The 27519-nt window shown below is 38.5% G+C and overlaps 1 long non-coding RNA gene across 1 annotated transcript in view; it reads right to left on the bottom strand.

The window, feature by feature from the left end:
* Nucleotides 1–8982: 8982 nt before the first annotated feature.
* Nucleotides 8983–27519, bottom strand: part of LOC113880917 — a 66195-nt gene continuing 47658 nt past the window's right edge. The window contains exons 2-3 of the long non-coding RNA XR_003507878.1: nt 9916–10048; nt 8983–9288 (exon numbers count right to left, since the gene is read on the bottom strand). This is a non-coding gene — a long non-coding RNA (uncharacterized LOC113880917). The remainder of the gene's footprint in view (nt 9289–9915; nt 10049–27519) is intronic.

Here is a 27519-nt window from a genome sequence, read left to right as displayed (position 1 = left end):
AGCATCTACCCCCAAAACCAGAGTCTGCCTACTTTCTGCTTTGTGCTCTCACCTACACCTCTGACTCTAGTGGGGGCTGTCCCCCACCACCATCTCTCTCCTGAATAGTTTCTTCCAGTCACATGTGATTGTTCAGAGCCTTCCAACCGTGAGAGGCATGAGATGTTCTAAACTGTCTAAATATAGATTCCTTTGAGCAGTTAAAAGATTGATTAGAAATTGTATTGGTGAAGGGTTTTTCACTTTTTGGGCCAATGTTTGCTGCTAAGTTTCCATATCCCTTACCTGCTGTGTCCCTGGCAGTGTATTGATTAATATGATTGGTGTAAGTAGTAGCTTTAATGTTTGTAACCTTGGACCCTTGAGTTAATTCTTTTTCTTGTTATAGCCCACCACACCTTTGTCCTGTAGGAATGCAACTTTATCTAATGCTTTTGGAGGGTGGCGCCTGACTAATCACCTTTAGAGAAAAATAAGTTTTCTGAAGAAAGGGTCTTAAAATGTTAACAGGCCTCCAGGCCAGAAGATGATGCAAATCACCTAAACTTTTGCATATGATAAGTTTGCAGGAAGAAAGCCTGGCTTACTGCATGACTCTACCCCTTCCCCCATTATCTTCTACGCATAATTTAAGGTATAAAAACTACTTTGGAAAATAAAGTGTGGGTCTTGTTCACCGAAGCTTGGTCTCCCCATGTGGTTCTTTCTCTCACCTTCTGGCTGAATTATTCAGCCTCTTTTCTCTACTGAATTTTCTCACTGAGCTATCCTTATTTAACCACTCTTTATATCCTTAATTAACGTTTAATTAAGCAATTGTTTCCTGATCCTCGCCGACGCTGTCCCTGCTTCGAATTCCCTGGATCCACCATGGCTGGACCCCAGCATTTGCTCCTAGGAAGAAAAGCCATGACAAACCTAGATAGCATATTAAAAAGCAGAGACATTACTTTGTCGACAAAGGCCATACAGTCAAAGCTATGGTTTCTCCAGTAGTCATGTATTGATGTGAGAGTTGGACCACACAGAAGGCTGAGCACTGAAGAAGTGATGCGTTTGAACTACGATGTTGGAGAAGACTCTTAAGAGTCCCCTGGACTGCAAGGAGATCAAACCAGTCAATCCTAAGGGAAATCAACCATGAATATTCATTGGAAGGACTGATGCTGAAGCTGAAGCTCCAATACTTTGGCCACCTGATGTGAAGAACTGACTCACTGGAAAAGACCCTGATGCTGGGAAGGATTGAAGGCTGGGAGGAGAAGAGAACAACAGAGGATGAGATGGTTGGATGGCATCACCAACCCAGTGGACATGAGTTTGAGCAAACTCCAGGAGATGGTGAAGGACAGGGAAGCTTGGTGTGCTGCAGTCCATGGGATCCCAGAGTTGGACATGACTGAGACTGAACAATAACAACACCAGGTTGTCATTTAAGGTTTTTGATGAGAAGATGAAATGCTCATTGTAGTATGTTAGGAATCTTGTGATACCATGGGTATCTTGACATGGTGTGAAGGATGATCAGTAAGGACAAGAGAAAGGAAGTGAAAATGAACTTAGATAAATTATGATAGGGGTCTACATTTAATATTAGAAAGAGAAATGAAAAGACAGATTTAAGGATGTAACAAAAGTAGTCAGGAGGGTTCATGCTTGACCGGATGGCTGTAGGAAGAAAAGGCAAGGGAGTCATCAAAGATTATAGAAAGGATTGAGGCATAGATATCTGAAAGACTGGTGAGACTACTCACTGAAATAAGAAAGAAAGGATCAAGAGCTGGTTTGAGGAATGAGGGGAAGATGAGTTCAACAGACCAGAAATGGAATCCACAGGATTTAAAGAACCATAGCTAAAAGTGTTCTGCAAGCAGCAGTGAACAGTGGATTGGATGTGAAAAGAGATCAGGGATGGAGAAGGAGAACTGGGATGATATATACAGTGTGCTCTCAAAGGCAGAGTGCACGGAGAGAGGACAAGGGAAGAGGGATAGTAGAGGACCCAGACAGAAAAGGAGACCAAAATCAGAAAGAGACAGATGAGGAATGAACAGAGGAAGGAGAGAAAGAGGAAGAAGGGGAAAAGTGAGGAGGGAGGAAAAGAAAGAAAAGGATTTTTTTTGTCAGTTAATAGAAAAGCAAACTGGAAGTGTCCAACTCTTTGCAACCCATGGACAGTAGCCCACCAGGCTCCTCTGTCCATGGAATTCTCCAGGCAAGAATATGGAATTGGTAGCCATTCCCTTCTCCAGGAGATCTTCCTGACCGAGGGATCAAACCCAATTCTCCTATACTGCAGGCAGATTTTTTACTGTCTAAGCCACCAGAGAAGTTAATAGACAGAGCTAATGTCAAATCCATGTATTGCTCAAGCATTCTACTAGAAAATTACCTTGGTGGGACATCACCACAGAGCTTTTAAGATTCTATCTCCCTTCCTGATGTGCTCTTCTGTGTCCACAGCTGTCTCCTTGCCAGCAGAAGACCTGTGGGCTGATGGGGGAATATTTGGGAGCCCCTGGATTTCCTATTGTTGGGTATGCATTTGAAGTGATGGTAGGTGGGTGGGTACTGATTCCTTATATTATTAGAGTGGTCTTCCAAAGAGGAATTAATGCAGAAATTCATTGACTTGGGGATCAGGGGAAATTATGTTGCATATTATAATAAAATCATAAAAATAATGCCTTGTTTCCTAATTGCATTCAAGAATTTTTATTGCATTGCTTATCTTTTATTACACTTAGTCAAATTTTGGAATGTTGATGATTCACAAATAAAAGATCATTAAGTATTCCTAATGGCCTGTATACAAGGTTAATTTATACCTGGAAGCCATATGAGGTGTTAACTATATTCAGGTTGCACTTCAGTGGTTTGAAAGGTAATTGTTTTATATTCTCAGAGCTTAAAAGGACTTCCTAAAACAGAGTTGACTATCAAACACAAAGAGACAGTAAAACACTTGAATTGTTTTCTTAAAATTCTCTTCCATTCTCTGATTTATCTAACACCAAAGTATTTCATAACACATATTTAATAGTGAGACATTTTGGAGAAAGTTCTACCATCATTGATTAGAGTTTTGGGCCTTGAACAATTTTTTTGCTTAAACAAAATACTGAAAAATTAGAAAATGAAAAAAAAACAATCTTTCGCCTTAATCAATCTGATAAATTCAAAGAACTAAAGCATACTCAGCAGTCATGTCCGTTCCTCTTTCACCTATCTGACCCCTTGGGGAAAACAAGCTGAACGTGAAAAGTGGAGAATTCATCTTATGTATGATGTCACTTAAAAAAAAGCACTCCTTACTTGGACATGGAGAAGTAAATTTAAGCCAGCAAAGAGGTCTCACCGCAGCATTTTTCTCCCCTCTCCCCCACTTTTTTAAAGGATAATTTTGTTAAAAATATTAATAAGTGAACACACCAAGTTAACCTGCAGTCACACACATGAAAGCCCACGTGTCCAGAGGCACAGTACCGTGATTGGGAACTTGACTACTTGACTGCTAGAGCAACTATCTCATGACACAGTTATTATGATACTCAATAACCAAAATATTTCTGGATGGTTTTCAGAGCCAAAAAAGAAACTGGAGTGTAGCAATCAAAATTATGATGCAAAAAGAAGACAAAATAATTTGGCCATGTGAATAAACCCAGAATTATTTTTGAACTGAATTTCAATAATTCCCCTGGCCATCTGAGAGATTCTCACTCCTAAGACCTCAAATATCATGTGTTATCATCTTTACATTTTTGAAATAATAAAAGTTGTAAAGATCAAGTACATATAATCTTTGCTTGTCTTTCAAAAAAGTAACTTAAAAATGTGAGAGAGAGAAGGTTGGTGTATATGTACTTAATCCATTTTTCTATATTTAGTTATCTTGATTAATAAAAGTCAAATAAATTAAAATAGATATTTCAGACTTCAGAAGTTAATCTGTTTTAAAAAATAAGCATTAACTTTTAATAAAGACTCCTGAACACAATCTAAGAGACATTTGGAAAAAAGTCCCTCAAAATGTTGATTTCTAACCAGGAAGTGGATCTGAAAAAAAATCATAGCCCAATTAGCGTCACTCATGACTTTATAGTCTTCCTTTTATGTTTTGAAGAATGCAAGAATTTGAATTAGATGAAAATTACAATTCCGAGGTTGAATTCAGTTGTGTACTTGAACATTGTGTAAATTCACTGAGCTGAGGCCCACATTTGTTTACCTGAGAACATTTCAATAAAGTCTTTATAATGTGCTTGCAGCTCCAAAGTGCTGCTAAACTCAAAAATTCTAAAGCTATGAATAATTTTTGTGTGAAATGGTACACTGAAATTAACACTACACTTTTTGAATAAAAAACCAAGGTGGTACATAGAAATGTCTTCAATTTTCTTGGCTCGGGAAACACAGCTGAAGCCGTGTCTATCAGGAGGCTAGGTAGCAATTTCTTAAGGTAGTACTGGAGCAACCTCCAGTCAAAGACAAAAAAAAAAAAAACCGCCATCCCACATTGGACATGCTGTGAAGTCTTCTGCTTCACTCATCCCCTGACTTGTGAAGCACCTGGCAGGATTCCTAACATCGCCTATTAAACTTTCCCCTCCAGCTCTCCTGGAGATCACAAAACCACATTTTATTTTCAAATGGAATGTATCCCACTTAAATTGTTTTCAATCCCCATTAATCTCCAACAGAACAGTATGAAAATGGGAGACCTTTGTCATTTGATGATGCTAATAAAATGGCCAATGTGTATTATACACTTATTGTGCATTAATCACAGCAATAACCCTTTACCTATGTTATTTCACTGAGTCCTCACACAGTCTATGAGATAGATTCTGTATTTCATCATCTCATGGAGGCCATCAGCACATTATGCTTTTTTAAATATACAAATAAAAAAGAGGGAAAACATTGCCAAGTAAACTATGACATAATGTTTTCTGTTACTTCGAATTTATATTTTACATTTGTTGAAAGCACTCTTGTACCATACCACCAAAAACTCCTTTGCAATTTTTTCCTCAATATATGAAGGGATTTGGAATTTTTCCTCTGTGCAGTTCAGTTGCATGACTTGGTGTGTGATAAGTAATCCTTTTGGTATACCTCAGCAACAAAATAAACACAGTTTCAGCTACATGTGGGTATCTTCCTCTTTGGGATATCATTAAGCACTTGATTTTCCTTTGCAAGAAAGTGTGTCAAGATGATCATTCTTCTAATGATGAATGTTTGCTTCACAAATATCAAATTTAAGCCCCCTGTTCTGTTTCTGTGTATACAGTAAATTTTTGTCTTAAAGCCAGTGCATTGTGTAATCTTTCTGAAAACAACTTAAATGAAAATTAACTTAGCATGTGCAGTAACATCAGTGCCCATAAACTCCGGTAAAGTGATAACAGGAACAGCAATGACCAAGTATGGTTCAATGCCAGCTGTGTCTCAGCTGCCACGAGGCCAGTGGTGACCGTAAAATATACTGTTCTTTGTATGAGTCATCTCAATTTCTGAGATATGAAAATGTATAAATAAAATGTTTATTTTATATCTATAAAATATAGTGAGTTCAAAACAGTATATAATGGTTAAGATGCCAATCCAGAAACTGTTACCCAGGAAATCGGACTCTGGACCACATTCTCTGAATTGCTACAGTATACTAGTCATAGGAAAATTAAGGAAATAAGTCCATACCCTTATCTTAACTTTGCCATAATGAACTAAAGTTGGAACTCAATATAACTTTCACCTTAGGTCTGTGGATTTAATTTAAAAACTTTGTTGCTGCTTCTTGGGTTTTTATTAAATAGTGACACCAGCCTTAGTACTCTGTACAAAGAGGTGATGGTTTTTGACTGGAGAGTTTATTATCTAAATTAGACTGGACAAAACCTGGGAAATGAGATGACAAAAGATCATGAGAAGTTGGTGTTGGTTTCGATTTGCTTAATTTTCATGGCGCCGATTTTCTTAGTGCTTCCTCAATTTACACTTTCTGTCTCTTTTCTCCCATTATTTTGAGGTATGTCAAGCAGCTAGTATGTTCCCTTTGTTGAAAGTGAAGAATCTGTGCGTACTAGTATTCACACAGCCAGTAAGTAGATAAGATGGTTCTAGCCTCATACTATCCCTGTATTAAGAGCACATCTATGTTCAAAAAATTATAATCTTGTTGCTGTGTTTAACAAATGGCTGAATACAATGATCCTATATGATGACACAAAAACTCTCCTTCAAGAGGAGAATTTGACGATGCACCAGATGTAAACATTTACCTTGAATTTAGTGAAAACAGCAAAGTGGAACGGTGAACAGCATGTGCTCTGGAGCCAGCCTGTCTTGGTCCATATTCTGGCTCAACCACTAAGGAGCTTTGCAAGCTTGGTCAAGTTACTTAAACTTTCTGTGAATTGGCTTCCTTATGTTGTATATGGCAGGGATCATATTAGCAACAAAAATTCTGGATGTAAAGAAAATGAAAGACTAAAACTCTATCAATAAATAAGATTGCATATATACTAGAAAGAATGGTCTTTAAAATAGACAGGAACCTAGAAAGGATGAGTAAAGAAATTTGAGGGAAAAAAGGAGGCACTCTGTTGTTATATTAAACTTGAATTGACTGTCAGTTCACCTCACCTTTGGTTTTTATATACGTTATTATTCATCCATACACATCTAATCTTTGTAGTGACCCTCAAAGGGTTATCAACTCCCAGTGCAACTCTTTTGCTCACTGAATAATACTTCCTGTTTAAATTTCCAGAAACATATCCACATATCGTATCATAGTCCCAGTTCTATTTGTTTATATGTCTGGGCAAGAACATCTGATAAACACATGCTGTTGTCCTCAAGCCACTCTGACTTCTTGGTATTCGTGAGCACACTCAAGAGACTTACTAAGTGAATGAACGCCTGCGGAATCCATACTTTCACCTACTGCCCTTATAGTACCAGAGATAGTTACCAGCTCTTCTCAGGACTGTTAAGAAGCATGTTTACACGAAGATAGTATGGAAAATAATTTCTCATTCACAGCGGTATTAAAGTGCTCCAAAAGGGTCATGGTGAAGAAGCATAGTACAGCTGTGGTGAAATTTCTTAATTCATCAAGGAGTCTGTTTTCCCAATACGAAAATCTAGGCTTAATATGTGTCCCATAGGCATATAACTACTACTTCTGCTTAACACACTCTTCATATTATTGCAGGATGGAAGGGTGGGGAATAACCTCAAACATCAGGAAATCATAATGCTTTTGTTCATGGTAGACAGTGGTAACTCTAGCTGGCCTTTCATATTTCTCTTCTTTGAGCCTTCAATCACCAACATTCTCTCCACACATCCCACCCGCCCCTGCCCCCCATGCATACTTAGGAGAGGACCACATGACCCCGGCTCCTATAGTCACAAGACTCCATCCTCAAGGCCTCAGTGGCTCAGGAATAGGCACGTGACCAAGACCAGGCCAATCAAGAGTCCTTCTTGGGAAACTTTTCACTTAAACTGAAAGGAAAGATTTTGTTTTCTTTCTGTTACAGTGTTGGAAGAGTAGCAGGTTCCCAGCCTGTGGTGTTGGAGAAGACTCTTGAGAGTCCCTTGGACTGCAAGGAGATCCAACCAGTCCATCCTAAAGGAGATCAGCCCTGGGTATTCTTTGGAAGGAATGATGCTAAAGCTGAACCTCCAGTACTTTGGCCACCTCATGTAAAGAGTTGACTCATTGGAAAAGACTCTGATGCTGGGAGGGATTGGGGGCAGGAGGAGAAGGGGACGACAGAGGATGAGATGGCTGGATGGCATCACCGACTCGATGGACGTGAGTTTGAGTGAACTCCAGGAGTTGGTGGTGGACAGGGAGCCCTGGCGTGCTGAGGTTCATGGGGTTTCAAAGAGTTGGACACGACTGAGTGACTGAACTGAACTAAAACAGTTTTAAGGTAGGTGTTACAGTTGTCCTTACTTTATGCATCAAGAAACAGAGGCAGAGAGAGATGACAGGTTACATAACTTTCCTGGGTCACAACACTTATACAGATTCAAATGGAGGAAATGGCACTCCAGCATCTGTCTTTGCCCAGAGTCAATACATGGTGCTCGGATGCTCTGCCCCAGACCCGAGAGTACATTTTTTAATAGCCTGTGCACCTGGGTGCCTGCCCTTTTTAATTTCCACTCTCATATCTTGAGTCTGTGTTTCCTGTTGCATGAGCTCTGCAACCTGTGTGCCTATGGGGCCTGACTGCCCCTCCTGTTCTGTCTACCTTGGCTCTATCTTCGTACATGTGGCCCATGTGACCAAAGGTAAACTAATGCTCACTGAAACTGCCCAGATAATATTTGCAGTACTTGATCCCATACGCTGACAACAGAAGGATGGCCAAACATGAGGCAGCCCTGAATGAACTAACATTACCAGCAGGGAAGACCCAGAGGACCTACAAGTAACAAAAACTGCCTCTAATATTTACCTCCTTTTTTTTTTTAACCTGTTGACATTTGATAATATGAAATATTGCCTAAGATAAATTATTCTCTTCCTGAGAATTCTGGGGCTAGTTATCTGGTTTTACTCACTGTGTTTACTAAAAGAATTTGCACTATATTTGCAGAGAGTTCAAATATCAAAGATTAATTTTTATAAAAATATAAGTTACTAAAGGGATACTAGGTGTTGAAACTGGAAAAGGCTTTGAGGTTGATAAAAGGGTACAAACTAAGTTATAAGATGAATAAGTTCTCAGGATCTATTATATAGCATGATGACTGTAGGTGATTACAGCTAATACTACTGTATAGTATACTTGAAATTTTCTGAGAGTATTTGCTATGCATACTCACCAAAAAAAAAAAAAAAAGTAACTATGTGAGATGATGGATGTGCTAATTAACTCAATTGCAGGAATCATTTAACAATGCATATGTACATCAAACTACTTTGTATACTTAAATATGCTGCTGTTTTATTTGAAAAGAAAGGAAGGAAGAAAGGAGTAGGGATAGAGGGAGGAAGGAAAGGAAACTAGCCTTCAAAACAGAACAGGGAAAATCACAAACCAAGACAGCTTAGTGATTCGACTGACTCTTGGGTCCAAAGTCCAAATGCTGGAATGAATGAGCTTCAAATAATCTTTTTCTCGATGCAGTCAGCCAAAGGTTCCAAGTAAAAGCAAGCATCTAGACTAGCTTTCAGTTAGGACAAGGCAGGACACATGACTGACATATTCATTCATGGAGTTTCCCTTTTGGCTCAGATGGTAAAGAATCCACCTGCAATGCAAGAGTCATGGGTTCAATCCCTGGGTCAGGAAGATCCCCTGGAGAAGGGAATGGCAACCCACTCCAGGGGAGGACACATGACTGACATACTCACATTGCCCACAAATAGATGAAATTCACCCAAAAGTCACAGGAAAATTAAGAATGGTTGATGGTTGCTAGGCAGCAAAATAACACACCAAGGTCTCCTCTATAGTACTGACTTTAGCGCTACATCCTTGACCATGAGTATTGGGTAAGTTATTCCCAGTTTCAGTATCTACATCTAATGGTACCAAGGGGTGCTCCTATTCCGAACTTCATGAAGATGACAAAAATATTTACTGAGATCAAATAACTCCATACTTGGTAACGTTGCCTAGATACATGTTAAAATACAATGAACTAGAAAGGATACATACAAGGTTCTGACAACCTATCTGTCACACAAAGAACTTATGATTAACCTGGAACCAGGAGGCTAAGGGAATGGCCTGGCCCAGAACAGTATCTCTCTCTGCGTTCCATATTTTCTGTGCTGGGGCATGGACTTCAGTCTGAAGGGTTCCACAACTTTGCTCCTGCACCTATTTAAAGTCACCACCATTATCAGTGAATAGTTGTTAAGGTTTGCCTTACCTTAAGTATTCTGTTACACTTGGCTTTGTAATAAATACAGAGGTTCTCTGCCTCTCAGACCAGCACTCTCCAAGTCTGTGGCTGTATTTTTTTTGATGACTACCTTCTCATCAGAGGATCAGTCATCTTCAGGCTGCAAGTATGACATAATATATCTTTTAAAAAGGGGATCACTCCTTCGACATAACAATTGAACACTGATTCTCCTTTTCAAGGAAACATGGGCACCATGATAACTGCTGGATAAGACCATATAAAATCATTAATCTTTGCTCACTCCAGTCCTTGCAGTGAGTCCTCAGGATTAGGTACAAATATTATTTTTAAATATCTAATAAGATAAACTTTCTTCCTAGAAGTTATTCCACTAACAGGATCAATGAAGTAAATCAAAATCCCACCTTCCTTCTTGATAGTAAACATTTACTATCCTGATGAGAACAGAATTTAGTTCTCATACATAATTGTTGTCAGATTTTAAAACTTGACTTTTCCTTTTTTTTTTCTTTTTCTAATTTTATTTTATTTTTAAACTTTACATAAATGTATTAGTTTTGCCAAATATCAAAATGAATCCGCCACAGGTATACATGTGTTCTCCATCCCGAACCTGCCTCCCTCCTCCCTCCCCATACCATCCCTCTGGGCCATCCCAGTGCACCAGCCCCAAGCATCCAGCATCGTGCATCGAACCTGGACTGGCAACTCGTTTCCTACATGATATTTTACATGTTTCAATGCCACTCTCCCAAATCTTCCCACCCTCTCCCTCTCCCACAGAGTCCATAAGACTGTTCTATACATCAGTGTCTCTTTTGCTGTCTCGTACACAGGGTTATTGTTACCATCTTTCTAAATTCCATATATATGCGTTAGTATACTGTATTTATGTTTTTCCTTCTGGCTTACTTCACTCTGTATAATAGGCTCCAGTTTCATCCACCTCATTAGAACTGATTCAAATGTATTCTTTTTAATGGCTGAGTAATACTCCATTGTGTATATGTACCACAGCTTTCTTATCCATTCATCTGCTGATGGACATCTAGGTTGCTTCCATGTCTTGGCTATTATAAACAGTGCTGCGATGAACATTGGGGTACACGTGTCTCTTTCAATTCTGGTTTCCTCAGTGTGTATGCCCAGCAGGGGGATTGCTGGATCATAAGGCAGTTCTATTTCCAGTTTTTTAAGGAATCTCCACACTGTTCTCCATAGTGGCTGTACTAGTTTGCATTCCCACCAACAGTGTAAGAGGGTTCCCTTTTCTCCACACCCTCTCCAGCATTTATTATTTGTAGACTTTTGGATCGCAGCCATTCTGACTGGTGTGAAATGGTACCTCATAGTGGTTTTGATTTGCATTTCTCTGATAATGAGTGATGTTGAGCATCTTTTCATGTGTTTGTTAGCCATCTGTATGTCTTCTTTGGAGAAATGTCTATTTAGTTCTTTGGCCCATTTTTTGATTGGGTCGTTTATTTTTCTGGAGTTGAGCTGTAGGAGTTGCTTGTATATTTTTGAGATTAGTTGTTTGTCGGTTGCTTCATTTGCTATTATTTTCTCCCATTCTGAAGGCTGTCTTTTCACCTTGCTAATAGTTTCCTTTGATGTGCAGAAGCTTTTAAGGTTAATTAGGTCCCATTTGTTTATTTTTGCTTTTATTTCCAATATTCTGGGAGGTGGGTCATAGAGGATCCTGCTGTGATGTATGTCAGAGAGTGTTTTGCCTATGTTCTCCTCTAGGAGTTTTATAGTTTCTGGTCTTACGTAAAACTTGACTTTTTAATTTGAGCAAGTGTTCTTCACAACTGACAACCAAAGAATTATACAAATTCATTCAACAGGTAAATCCATTTTTACATCTGGGGTTATATTTTACTATTAACTCAATTGACACATGCATCAGAATTAATCAAATAACATCCCATATAAATGCTATTAAGGCTTTTTTTTTTTTTTTTTTTTTACCAGTGAGAATAGGATAGCTGGGGCTATGCCACTGACTCCCAAATCTCACTGAATTTACACAACAGAAGTTGATCTCTCACAGAGATGGCTGATGACCTCCAGGGCAACTGCCCTCCCTGTAAAACTCAGCTTCTTTTAATCTCCAGGAATTAAAGCTTTATGACGTCTTTGTGCTACACATACTTGTTCCTTCCGAAACTGTAGACTTTCTCTCTCTCTGACAACTATCTTTAGCCCTTAGACATGCAGCTGCCTCCCCTCATTAGTTCTCCTTTCCTCTCCAAGGCTCTTCCCTCGCACACTCACATGTGTCATTTCCTCCTCCACATTTCGGAAACTCCCAACTAAGATGTCATCAGCTGCTTAGTTACCCTGACTACTGCCATTTTCCTCTCTGCCAGTGCTCCTTTGTCACCTATCCAATCTATTTAAAATCCCTCTGCCAAGATATTCTATTCACATAAGCTAAGACCAAGACAGCTGTGTTTCTTCCCACCCACCTCTAACTTCCCTTCCTTCTCTGACTTCTGGCTACTTTCAATCCAACAGTCCACAAAATTTACTAATTTGTTTGCAGGATACTATAAACTGCACTAGGAACTCTATTCAGGAGAAAAGGATAACATAGCTTCCATCATCAAGTATATTTCAGTGTTTCAGGAATTTTTATTTGATAATCCAAATAAAACTGAAATGTAATACATTATACTTTTAGGTGTATGACCATCAGAGGGAGTTCAGTAGAAGGAGATGGATGCTTGGACTTGACAAATTAGAAAGCCTCTAATTCAGTGGTTTCCAATCATGACTGATCATTAGAATCATCTAGACATGGTAAACAAAAAATACCTCAGATGAATGATTCAGCAACTCCAGGGATAGCAAGACTGGGATCTACAATTTATGTGTGTGTGTGTATGTGTGTAGATATTTTAAGTGCATAAATGTATACACAGGCATCTATGTATATGAGTAAAAATGCCTGGTGGCTCAGATGGTAAAGAATCCGTCTGCAATGCAGAAGACCCAGGTTTGATCCCTGGGTCAGAAAAATCCCCTGGAGAAGGTAATGGCTATCCACTCCAATATTCTTGCCTAAAGAATTCCATGGACAGAGGAGCCTGGCAGGCAACAGTCCATGGGGTCACAAAGAGTTGGACATGACTGAACGACTAACACACACATGCATTTATATACAAGCACATATGTATAAAGCATGTATGTATACATAAATACATACATTCACACATTATAAGTAAAAATAAACACCTCTCCAAGTGATTTTTATGATTTCTATGATCTTTATGATCAAAGTCAACTTCATTCCTATATCTTGTTAACCAAATTGAAAAGTGAATTGTAGACAGGTTTAACCATTTTAGATAAATCACACAGCTAAATACTGACAAAACTGGGATGTCAGAAGAGCTTTCTTGACTCACTGTCCCCAAACTCCTCCAATGTTTTGTACTCCAATAAGATGGTGGGAATATTTGGAGCTTCAGTTGGAAAATGAATTGTGGCTAGGTTTCATAAACATGAGGAACAGATAGAGTATTCAAGAGAAGTTTCTTCTCATCTCTGTTCCTATCCTACTAGTTTAAATTCAAGGCATATTTTGCATATTTATTGAGAGGCTAAAATATATAAGGCATCAACCTGGACACAATCAGGGAAGGTTTACCTTTGAGAGGATACTGCCCTTTAAAGTCTTTGTTAGCAATGGGGAACCCCTGAGGAGCATTTTCAACATTCAAGTTCTTTTTGTCTACCTCAGACTACCGAACTAAAATTTCTAGAGATGGGACACAGAAATATGCATTATTAATGTGTTTCTCAATTGATTCTTATGCACAGTAAATTCTAAGATACATGGTAAAGGGGAATAAAGACAAGACAATGGCACAGATAACGATTAAAATCAAGATAAGGGTTTTCAGCTCAGAGAGGGAAAGAGTGTTGTTTCAACTTTGTAGCAAGGTCAAAGTTGTACAAACTTTTCTTCACCCATTAAAGAACTGAGGTTGCAGGGCCACCAAGTAACCTGAAGTCTGGGGAGATAAGGGTGCTTTGGGGGAGAAACAGAACCAAGTATTTGTTTACCTGGAGCGGACAACACTAGACACCACCTTAGCTGGAAAGAAGGATGCAGCTAATTTTTTAAACAAATTGCTAGAGGATAAGGGTGAGCTAGCATGAAAGTGCCAAGTACCTAAGGATCTCAGCTACAGGGGCCTTCATACCCTCTTGCAGGATTTGACTCCAGGAACCCCACCCTGGCTCAACCCTTCACCTCTATTTTCCTACAAAACAAAAGCTTTAATCTGCAGGAGGAAGAGCATGAAAACTGCCATGTTAAGGCCTGAGTGAAAACCCACTGCAGCTAGAGGATAGGACAGAAAAATAAAGCAAGAATCACATTACCTCTCGGAGAGGGGCAGAAGCATATAAGAAGGCCATAAGCCAGAGACCCATGAATTACTGAACATGAGGTTATATGAGTATACACATACATGTTATAACCCATACCAATTTAGAAAATCTAATTGTCTGAAGTACAATTAAGAATTAGTAGGGTCTGGAAATGTAAATGAGTGCAGCCTCTATGGAAGAGAGTATGCTGCTGCTGCTGCTGCTAAGTTGCTTCAGTTGTGTCCAACTCTGTGCGATCCCATAGATGGCAGCCCATCAGGCTCTCTGTCCCTGGGATTCTCCAGGCAAGAACACTGGAGTGGGTTGCCACTTCCTTCTCCAATGCATGAAAGTGAAAAGTGAAAGTGAAGTCGCTCAGTCATGTCCGACTCTTCTCGACCCCATGGACTGCAGCCAACCAGTCTGCTCCATCCATGGGATCTTCCAGGCAAGAGTCCTGGAGTGGGTTGCCATTGCCTTCTCTGGGAAGAGAGTATGGGGATTCCTCAAAAATTAAAGATAGAATTACCATATCATCCAGCAATTCCACTTCTAAGCATATATTGAAGGGAAATGAAATTCATTGTTCAAAGAGATATCTGTGTACCCATGTTCACTGCAGCATTATTGACAATAGCTCAGACATAGACACAACATAAGCATCCATTGATAGATGGATGGACAAAGATGTGACGTGTATACATATATACACACACACACACATATATACATACATATATATATATATATATATATATATAATTTAGCCTTAAAAAGGAAGTCCTGCCACTTATCAATGAGATCGGTAGACCTTGATGGCATTATACTAGTGAAATAAGTCAGACAGTAAAGACAAATACTGTTAAATCTCATAAGGCAAAATCTAAAAAGACGACATTCATAGAAACAGAACAGATTGGTAGGTACCTAGTACTCTTGTCTGGAAAATCCCATGGGCGGAGGAGCCTGGTAGGCTGCAGTCCGTGGGGTCACTAAGAGTAGGACATGACTAAGTGACTTCACTTCCACTTTCCACTTTCATGTATTGGAGAAGGAAATGGCAACCCACTCCAGTGTTCTTGCCTGGAGAATCCCAGGGACGGGGAGCCTGGTAGGCTGCCGTCTATGGGATCGCACAGAGTCGGACATGACTGAAACGACTTAGCAGCAGCAGCAGCGGTGGCCGGAAGTGGGGGTTGGGATAAATAGGTGAAGATGTTAAGAAAATAAAAGGAAACCTTGAGTAAGAACCTCTCAGTTGAGCCAGGCAGTCAACAGAACTGAAAGAAATAACAAAATGGTTGTTTTACACCAAAGAAATATTGGTCTACGTCCTGTCTTGAGCAAAACTGAAGTAACTTGTATCTAACATAAAGTTGGGTCAACCATAGACTTTCTAGTCCCACATCAAATTTCTCAAAACCTCATGTTTCCTTTGCATTTGATTCATCTTGAGTTCCTGTCCATCCTTCATAAGAGTAATTCTGTTTGCTGAAAGATCTGGTTGCCTATCAATTATCTTCAAAAGGTTCATAATATCCATTCATTTTATTTATTTAATATCCAAAAGCTTGCTTTACCCACAAAATTTAATGAATTCAAAGTAAACTATTTAGGTAACTTTCTTCTGGCCCAGAATTTAGGTCTGTACATTAGCTAAACTGCCTAATCTAATCAGGTTTTAAAATTTTGAACTCAGATATACATGGAACATTACGCCAGATACACTATCACTGGGAAGATAACTTCTGAAAGAGATCACTGTCTTATACCAAAGCAATACGTTCATTTTCTAAGAATGCATTTGTGAAGAGATTCCTTACTTTTAAAAGACAGATTGTAAATACCTTATATAGTAAGCATATGGAGAAAGCAATGGTACCCGACTCCAGTACTCTTGCCTGGAAAATCCCATGGATGGAGGACCCTGGTGGGCCACAGTCCATGGGGTCGCTAAGAGTCGGACAGGACTGGGCAACTTCACTTTCACTTTTCACTTTCATACATTGGAGAAGGAAATGGCAACCCACTCCAGTGTTCTTGCCTGGAGAATCCCAGGGACGGGGAAGCCTGGTGGGCTGTGCCGTCTATGGGGTCGCACAGAGTCGGACATGACTGAAGCGACTTAGCAGCAGCAGTAAGCATAACGAAAGAGTAAAGGTCTAGGATTTGCACTCAGAGACCTAGCTTGCAGTTTACTATCCATATAAATTTAAACCTCTCCTAATTCTAATTAAATAAGTAGTGCATGTGTAAGCACCATGTCTCCAAAATACCATGTAAAAATGTTTAATTTTGTATTATTAACATACACACTATTGTCTTTCTTTCATTCATTCAATAAACTTCTATTTAAACCTCTTTAGAAATTAGACAATATTTTCTTCAAGTGACTTTTCCCAACCTTCTCTTCCCTATCTGGGCTCTTCAGACTGAGTCTGATTCATCTAAGTAGCTATGTAATTTAGTTCATGATCTGACACATAGCAAGTACTCAATAAATATTTATTAAATAATTTCAGTCACTGTCAGCTTCCTCTTCCCCTCTACTTCCAGCAACTAATATATTCTAAATTATGTGTGGTAAAGTTATTCAACAGCACCCAGATTCACTCCATGACAATGTGTAGTTTTTAAAAGAACATTTCCACTTTGAATCTGTCTAAATTTGCCAGAATTAAGATAATTAATGGACATTCATACTTTAAATTTTACATCTTTATTCAAACTTCACCTTTATAAAAAAAAAATTAATCACGAAAGGCCCACCATATGTTCAAAAGCTATTATGATTGTTTAGATAGAGAGAGACGGGTGCTCCCTCTTCTGGTTCTACAGAGAAAGATGATGACAGAAAACCCTCTGCAGAGTCAGACTCACATCCTGGGTAGGGAGGCCTGCCTACGCAAAGCATTATTTCAGAATTCTGGGGTGTGGGAGGCTACATAATGACTAAGTTTGCTATACATCCTTAACTGACTTAAAATACTGCATTGATACAAATGCTTGCCAGATGGGAAAAATATTATGAAAAAAGAGATCCTACTAATCTTACTCAAGGTTTGAAAAGCTATTATTTAAAAAGAAAGAAAGAAAGAAACCCAAGATATAAAACAGTAAAATATATATATATATATATATATATATATATATATATAATAAAACTTGACAGTTTATCCTAAAATGACAAGTATAAAAAAAAAACAGACAGTTTCTTTCTTGGTGTGAATGGCTGTTAACTTTGCAACCCCCAAATAATATATGTGTAAGGTATTTTAAAGTTGCAACACAGAACGATGAGCATTATTTCAGTTGGTCCTCACAATAGATGCTATAAGTCAATAAACCAGGGAATGAATATTATCATTGTTGTTTCCTCCAATTTCAATGGAAGTACCTATACAATGATGCATAGCTTTTTCACAGGGCTTGCAAAACAAGCCCATGACCACTTCTATGCTTCAGATATTAATAATGGCTAAATTCTAAGTGAAGGTTTTCTATGGTCAGGCACTGAAACAATCGGTTTACAAGTTATGCCTCATTTAATCTTCATAATAATTCTATGAACCATTATCACTCCCATTTTACAGATGAGGAAACTAAGCACTTTTACAGATGAGGAAATTGATCACTTTTCAGGGCCAAATTCAAGATTATGCCCTATCGTCTAAAGTAAACATGTGAAAACTCCCTAAAGTCAACTCAAATACACATGAGGAATTGCTTGGAAATCACAGCACTCTTCACAGAATGCCACAAAATATTGATATATTTAGTCCCATTTTATAAACTAGAAACACATTTTCTAGCAGAAAATGTTACTACAATATATATATATATGTGTACCAACCAAGTTATACTTCCATCATCTATGTTTAAACATAAAAGTAAGACATAAATCAACTCTAGATTTAAATAGGGATCTTATGTCTCAGAATACCTTTAACTCTAACACATACAGACTACCCCATGTCTTGCAGAATTATGTATTTTACTCACCGGATTTTACAAAAGTTGAAAATTCTCCTGGATATGTTTCAGCTGTTTTCAAACCAGTCCAGAAGTCTTCCCATACCCCTCTCCAAGATAAAAGTCAGCATGAATTAAAATTTCTTGACACCTTAGGGCCCAGGGCTTCCGTGATAGCTCAGCTGGTAAAGACTCCGTGTGCAATGCAGGAGACCCCAGTTCAATTCCTGGGTGGGGAAGATCCACTGTCAAAGGGATAGGCTACCCACTCTAATATTCTTGGGCTTTGCTTGTGGCTCAGCTGGTAAAGAATCTGCCTGGGATATGGGAGAACTGAGTTTGATCCCTGTGTTGGGAAGATCCCCTGGAGAAGGAAAGGCTACCCACTCCAGTATTATGGTCTGGAGAATTCCATGGACTGTATAGTCAATGGGGTCGCAAAGAGTCAGACATGACTGAACGACCTTCACTTTCCAGCCCCCATGATTAGGTATAAGGTTTGTTTTTTTCTTTTTTTAAGATCAGCATGTCCTCCCTGTAGATCTTTAAATAAATTTGACTGAAATCTTGGCTTTTCAAATGACTTGAAATAATCTGCAGTAAAAATGTATGGCAAAAATTTGCACAGAAACAGAAATAACATGAGACTGAAATCAAAGATCTTTTGCTGACCCTAATTTTTTATAACTACATCTTCCTCTTTGCTTTGCAGTATTTCTCCACAAGACTACTCTGAGTTTCTGCAGGCAATGCAAAAATTTTTAATCTCTAAAATGATACAGGTCTCCACATTCCCAAAACACACAAAAATTTTCAAGAAAACATTTTATCAAGTTAAAACCATGTAAGATGAACCCAATTACTTTATGAAGTCATGAAAAAGCTTGATTGGCTGCCCAATTTGCCATTTTCATGCTCATTGTTTACCCAGCTGCATGAGCCACTGAGCAAACAGTCAGCAGCAGTTGCCAAGGTTTTACCATAATAACAATTATGAGGGAAAACTTAGAATTCAAAAAATTCTACACAGAAACTTAACTACTTTCTGAGTACTGGGGAACATACCAGTTTAGTGAAATGTGGCAGCAAAACCCCACTGTTCTACGGGTGTGTGGGAGAGTAGTTTGAGAAGCACATTTCCTTGGATTCAGACTTTGCTCCTCTTCGACCATCTAACTTCCCTTCCATGGATGCCCTAATAGGAAATCCACAGTAATTATCATACAAGAAATTAAACGGTGTGAAATTGCTCTTAATTAAATTTTATATTTGAAAGAAATTGAATTAAAACAAGCACCAGTGGACTAGCTCAGAGGTAACAGAACATGGGAGAAAATGCACAGGCTGCCATGAAGTTGAGTAAGAAAAAATCAACTGACCCTTTAAAGAATCGGTAGTGGGTCCAATTCCTGAGTTGGAAAGATACCCTGGAAGGGGAAATGACGACCCACTCCAGTATTCTTGCCTGGAGAATCCCATGAACAGAGGAGTCTGGTGGGCTACAGTCCAAGGGCAGCAAAGAGTCGGACACGACTGAAGCAACTTAGCACAGCACAAAGGGCTGTGGGTAATACAACAGGATAGGCTCCCTGGCTGCCCCATACACAAGTGCAGTTGGTGCTAACTCCAGGTTCTTTTCCAGAGACGTCAGCAAAGGTGCTCATGACAAAAACAGGGGCATGGTGGATACCCTGAGAGAGTCCCCCTTGGAAGTAGAGGCTGGCAAGAGGGAAACAGCTGCTTCTGTGCGCAAAGCATGAAATTCAGGCACCTGGCTCAGACCATTCTCTCACAAACAGCAAAAGCCTGTAGCTTCCATGAGAGGAGCAAAGGTGAAGACCCATTGCTGATGGGAGAATGCAGAAGAAAAATTGTCTACCCTGGAGTAGGGCCAGTCCAGAATCCTGGGTTAAAGCCATTAGAGGTGTGCTGTTCCCGCTGGGAAGGGCCAGGAGACTCTCTCTTCTGTACCAGGATAGCAGAGAACCTATCCTGTCCTCTTCCTTCACCACCCTTAATCCCCACCAGCAACATACAATTACCAGAACAGTCAGCAATTTCATTCGAGGTATGTGCCCAAGAGAAATAAAAGCTTACATCCTCACAAAACCTGTAGAGAAATGTTTAGAGCAACTTTATTCACAATTGCAAAGGAAATAACCTAAATGTCCATCAACTGGTGAGTGGATGACAAACTATATTATAGCCGTTCAGTGGAATACTACTCACCAATAAATAGAAATAAACTACTATTAAATATAACAACATGAAGGAATCACAAATGCAGTAAGTGAAAGAAGGCAGACACAAAAGGCTATATACTATTAATATATACTTCTATGCATACAACATTCTAGAAGAGCAAAATTCTAGTGACAAAGAGAGTTCACTGGTTTCCTGGAGGTGGAAAGTGAAGGTGTGAGTTGCTCAGTTGTGTCTGAGTCTTTGCAAGACTCAGTAGTCTTTGCAAGACCCATGGACAGTAGCCTGCCAGGCTCCTCTTTCGATGGAATTCTCCAGGCAAGAATTCTGGAGCAGGTGGCCATTTCCTTCGCCAGGGGATCTTCCCAACCTAGGGATCAAACCCAGGTCTCCGGCATTGCAGGCAGATTCTTAACCACCTGAACCACCAAAGAAGCCCAGAGGTGGAAGAAGGCACAAAGGAATTTTGGGGGAATGTAATCTTCTACATCGTAATTGGAGTAGTGGTTACATGTCTGTACAAACCCATCAAGTTCATAAACAGTGAATTTTAAAGTATATAATAAACCTGACTTAAAAAGTCAAAATACTCCATTGATCAATATTTCTGTCTTTGTGCCAGTACCATACTGTCTTGATAACTGTGGCTTTGTAGTAGAGCCTGAAGTCAGGTAGGTTGATTCCTCCAGTTCCATTCTTCTTTCTCAAGATCGCTTTGGCTATTCGAGGTTTTTTGTATTTCCATACAAATTGTGAAATTATTTGTTCTAGCTCTGTGAAGAATACTGTTGGTAGCTTGATAGGGATTGCGTTGAATCTATAAATTGCTTTGGGTAGTATACTCATTTTCACTATATTGATTCTTCCAATCCATGAACATGGTATATTTCTCCATCTATTAGTGTCCTCTTTGATTTCTTTCACCAGTGTTTTATAGTTTTCTATATATAGGTCTTTAGTTTCTTTAGGTAGATATATTCCTAAGTATTTTATTCTTTCTGTTGCAATGGTGAATGGAATTGTTTCCTTAATTTCTCTTTCTGTTTTCTCATTATTAGTGTATAGGAATGCAAGGGATTTCTGTGTGTTGATTTTATATCCTGCAACTTTACTGTAGTCATTGATTATTTCTAGTAATTTTCTGGTGGACTCTTTAGGGTTTTCTATGTAGAGGATCATGTCATCTGCAAATAGTGAGAGTTTTACTTCTTCTTTTCCAATTTGGATTCCTTTTATTTCTTTTTCTGCTCTGATTGCTGTGGCCAAAACTTCCAAAAAGGAGGCAAGAATATACAATGGATTAAAGACAATCTCTTTAACAAGTGGTGCTGGGAAATCTGGTCAACCACTTGTAAAAGAATGAAACTGGACCACTTTCTAACACCATACACAAAAATAAACTCAAAATGGATTAAAGATCTAAACATAAGACCAGAAACTATAAAACTCCTAGAGGAGAACATAGGCAAAACACTCTCCGACATACATGACAGCAGGATCCTCTATGACCCACCTCCCAGAATATTGGAAATAAAAGCAAAAATAAACAAATGGGACCTAATTAACCTTAAAAGCTTCTGCACATCAAAGGAAACTATTAGCAAGGTGAAAAGACAGCCTTCAGAATGGGAGAAAATAATAGCAAATGAAACAACCGACAAACAACTAATCTCAAAAATATACAAGCAACTACTACAGCTCAACTCCAGAAAAATAAACGACCCAATCAAAAAATGGGCCAAAGAACTAAATAGACATTTCTCCAAAAAAGACATACAGATGGCTAACAAACACATGAAAAGATGCTCAACATCACTCATTATCAGAGAAATGCAAATCAAAACCACTATGAGGTACCATTTCACACCAGTCAGAATGGCTGCGATCCAAAAGTCTACAAATAATAAATGCTGGAGAGGGTGTGGAGAAAAGGGAACCCTCTTACACTGTTGGTGGGAATGCAAACTAGTACAGCCACTATGGAGAGCAGTGTGGAGATTCCTTAAAAAACTGGAAATAGAACTGCCTTATGATCCAGCAACCCCGCTGCTGGGCATACACACTGAGGAAACCAGAAGGGAAAGAGACACGTGTACCCCAATGTTCATCGCAGCACTGTTTATAATAGCCAAGACATGGAAGCAACCTAGATGTCCATCAGCAGATGAATGGATAAGAAAGCTGTGGTACATATACACAATGGAGTATTACTCAGCCATTAAAAAGAATACATTTGAATCAGTTCTAATGAGGTGGATGAAACTGGAGCCTATTATACAGAGTGAAGTAAGCCAGAAGGAAAAACATAAATACAGTATTCTAACACATATATATGGAATTTAGAAAGATGGTAACAATAACCCTGTGTACGAGACAGCAAAAGAGACACTGATGTATAGAACAGTCTTATGGACTCTGTGGGAGAGGGAGAGGGTGGGAAGATTTGGGAGAATGACATTGTAACATGTAAAATATCATGTAAGAAACGAGTTGCCAGTCCAGGTTCGATGCACGATACTGGATGCTTGGGGCTAGTGCACTGGGACGACCCAGAGGGATGGTATGGGGAGGGAGGAGGGAGGAGGGTTCAGGATGGGGAACACATGTATACCTGTGGTGGATTCATTTTGATGTTTGGCAAAACTAATACAATTATGTAAAGTTTAAAAATAAAATAAAATTAAAAAAAAAAAAAAGTCAAAATACATATTTTAGCTTCATTTTTATCAGAGTTTGAATCATTTTGAAAAAATTTTAATTTACTTGATAGATCAGCTTTTATGGAATACATACTAATATGCTATGCCATGTTCTATCTAACATGAATTAGTTACGACCCTTTGAGATTATACAGTGTCATACACTACTTCTTAAAATATCTTCAGCAGCTTATGGATTAAATATGAAAATTAACATATATAGAATTATATATGAGACATATGGCTCAGCAGGTAAAGAATCCACCTGCAACGCAGGAGATCTAAGAGACGTGGGTTGGATCCTTGAGTTGGGAAGTTTCCCTGGAAGAAGGAATGACAATCCACTCCAGTATTCTCGTTGGGAAAATCCCATGAACAGAGGAGCCTGGAAGGTTACAGTCCACGGGGTAACAAAGAATTTGAATCAGCTGAAGTGACTGAGCACACACATACACATGAGATAAGAGGGGGACAGGGCACAATCTTTAAATGAATGACACAGCTGTGGAGGACACAACATGAACTAGGTAGAGCAAACTAGGTCCAAGATGGTGGATTTGCCAACTTCCACTAAACCCTGAGCCTCATTATGCACTCACTGTAATACATCAGCAAGCTAGATGACACATCGACCAGCGCCATGACATTTCTGAGGCCAACCATAAAAGGCCAAAGTGAGCAGCGACCCAATTCCTGGAAATCCACCCCTTACCCAAATAGTTGCAATAATCTTCCCACTTATTAGCCTATGAAATTACCCAGCCCATAAAAACTAACCACCTCATATTTCAGGACTGCTCTCACTTTCTGAAATGGACTGCATTTTGTTTAGGGAGTGTGTGTGTGTGTGTGTGTGTGTGTGTGTGTGTATTAGCGCACACAGACACTAAGTCGCTTCAGTTGTATCTGACTTTTTGCAATCCTATGGATTGCAGAGCCCACCAGGCTCCTCTGTCAATTCTCCAGGCAAGAATCCTGGAGTGGATTGCCATGCCCTTCTCCAGGGGAATCTTCTCAACCCAGGGATGGAACCCAGGTCTGCCGCTTTATAGGCAGATTCTTGACTGTCTGAGACAGGTACAGAGGAGGGAAGATATAAAACCAATGTGAGAGATCTGCAGTTAAGTTACAGAGAGTAACAAAGAGTAAACAGTGAAATAAGCACTTTTTAAAAAATATCTATATTATAAGTTTCTACAAACAAAAAAAGAAAAAGACAATTGACTAGAAAGGTGGGGAAAGGAAATGATTTGGTAATTCACAGGAAATAAACATCACTGCATTTTTTTAAAGAAGCAGTGAAAACTACAATGCTGAAAAAGTAATGTTCTAAAACTTCCTCATCATTTTTGCCTGAATTAGTTATTTAACTTATACAAACATGTAGGACAGAATACTTTTTTCTCCATGCACATTCTTTCCAGGCTTCTCAGCAATGCTAATGGACTCCAGATCACTCCAACCACAAACATTTATCAGGGAGAACAAGATGGCAGAGGAGTAGGTGAATGTGGAGTACATCTCTCTCAATGAATACATCAGGAATACACCCTCAGACACAGAAGAGCCTGCAGAACATCAGCTGAGAGCAGGCATGAGTACTTGACTGTGGGAAAAGAATATATAGAACCACGTAAAACTCAAAACCAACAAAATTTGGTAAAGCAATTATCCTTCAAATAAAAAAAATTATCAGGTATCTGAGAACAAGTACATTCTCAAATAGGATGAATTTAGTCTGCTTCCTTAATCAGAACCTTCCCAACTTGTGAATTAAAACGGATGTCATTACTTCTCAATAATAACAGCCAAGTTACCACTACTATTTTTAAAATTTCAACTTGCTTTTTCTCACACCCTTGTTAGCAAGACCCCAGGTAAGTTGAGTAGTGCCATTTTAGCTAAACTGGCTCCACTTATTTAGAAAATTGATTTAAGAAACAATTTTTTAACCTGATGGTATTTGAAACACTGAATAAGTGCTGTTGCTTCTTAAGAAAAAATAATTGGGAACTAGGTGATAGAGACTTATTTATTTTAATGTAATCCTGACATGTACAAAACAGAAAAACAATATAGAAAACCTACTCACTCTCTAATGGAAATGGCTTCATAAAACTAAAAAGATTTGGTAATACTGAGCATCAGTCCATGAGACAATGGTTATTATCAACACTCAGTGCCTAGCTTGCTAGTTAATGAGGTGAGAAGAAACCAAGAATGGTTAATAATCCCACAAACTGATCATAATCAAATCATCACAGTGTTAATAAGAGAATTAAGGGGGTTATAACCTGAAAAGAAATATAAATATAAAATCATTATTTTGACTATATGTATTATGGCAAAGCTATTTTCTAAACCTACATGGAAGTCAAAAAAGATTAAACTTTCTTCCACAAAAACTTTTTTCAAAAAAAAAAAAAAAATCAGGTCAAGCAGATTTTATTGATAGCACTTAAAAAATATTTATTCTTGCTTTGTCATTTAAGTCTACAAAGGAAACTCTCAATCAATTTGCAGAGATATTTAATTTCCTAGACATCATATACACTAAGACAAACTGTTTTCTGATTATGCTATAAACTTAACTCTGTTAAATTTAAGTTACAAATCTAGTTTCTCAATCTCTTACCTATATTTTCAAGAGCTAACTGTTTTCATTCTACAATATTGATATAGATATTCTTGTTTATATACATGACACTAACAAATATTTTCTCATTACACATTTTAACAATAATCTAACCTCAGGACAATTGCCTCTTTTCATTGGATTTGTCAACCTTTATAACAAACATTTAACCTAATGAAGACAATACATTCCCAGTTATGTACTGAGAACATAAACTTTTTTTCTGAGTATAAAATAATTGATTCTCATTGCAAATATTTGAAAAACCCTGAAAAGCTGAGAAAAAATGGACCAGTATAATCTCACAAATCAAAGGCAGCTACTATTAATTTGTATTCCTTCCTTGTTTTTATCTTTTTAAATAGTTAAAATCTCAGAAAGATATAAATTTGTTTTACACTATTTTCACTTGAAATGATTAAGAAAAAGCACTTTCTACCTATAAGGAAAAATAAGCTGGAAAAGAATATATATAATGGGATTATATATGAAACATACACAAATTATACATGAAACGTACATGATCAGTATCAGTTCAGTTGCTCAGTCATGTCCTACGGCAACCCCATGGACTGCAGCACGCCAGACTTCCCTGTCCATCGCCATCTCCTGGAGTTTGCTGAAATTCATGTCCATGGTCAGTGACGCCATCCAAACATCTCATCCTCTGTCGTCCCCTTCTTCTCCTGCCTTTGATCTTTCCCAGCATCTTTTCTAATGAGTCAGCTCTTCATATCAGGTAGCCAAAGAATTGGAGCTTCAGCTTCAGCATCAGTCCTTCTAATGAATATACAGGATTGATTCCTTTAGTATTGACTGGTTTGATCTCCTTGCTGTCCAAGGGACTCTCAAGAGTCTTCTCCAACACCACACTTCAAAGGCATCAATTCTTCAGCACTCAGCTTTCTTTATGGTCTAACTCTCACATCCATACATGACTACTGAAAAAACCATAGCTTTGACTATACGGACCTTTGTCAGTAATGTCTCTGCTTTTTAATATGCTGTCTAGGTTTGTGATAGATACCAATATATGTAATGAAGGTTATTAATAATTTGTCATATACATAGAGGATGAGATGGTTGGATGGCATCACCAACTCAATGGACATGAGTTTGAGCAAGCTCTGGGAGTTGGTGATGGACAGGGAAGCCTGATGTGTGGCAGTCCATGGGGTTGCAAAGAGTCAGACACGACTGAGTGACTGAACTGATATACATAGTCAAATAACTTGTCAGTTTCTCTACCTTTAAACTTATTCATAACACTCCTGATTTTGAGAAATTTTACATTTTTCTATAGTCAAAACTTGGAGAAGGAAATGGCAACCCCACTCCAGTTTTCTTGCCTGAGAAATGCCCTGGAAAGAGGAGCCTGGTGGGCTACAGTCCACAGGGTCACAAAGAGTCAGATGTAACTTAGTGACTAAACAACATAGGCAAAACTATTACTCCTTTCTTTTGTGAATTCCCTTATCTAGAAATTGGAAAAAAATCACCTTTTATTTCTACTATAGATCTATTAAGTTTGATATTGTTCAGTTACCATTTTAATTCTAATGTTTTGGTTTATGCTGTTAAATGAGAATCCAAGTTGAATTTTTCTCCAATTAGCTAAACAATTTCCCAAATAAGATTTATAAAATAATCCTTCTCTTTCTCATTAACTCATAATGTTTCCTTTATGATATATAAAACTTTTATACATAATAC

The sequence above is a fragment of the Bos indicus x Bos taurus genome, chromosome 2 (genome assembly GCF_003369695.1).
Source record: "Bos indicus x Bos taurus breed Angus x Brahman F1 hybrid chromosome 2, Bos_hybrid_MaternalHap_v2.0, whole genome shotgun sequence".
NCBI classification, from domain to species: Eukaryota; Metazoa; Chordata; class Mammalia; order Artiodactyla; family Bovidae; genus Bos; species Bos indicus x Bos taurus.
The sequence above is the reverse complement of the archived record's forward strand: the minus strand, read 5'-3'. Positions and strand labels throughout refer to the sequence as shown.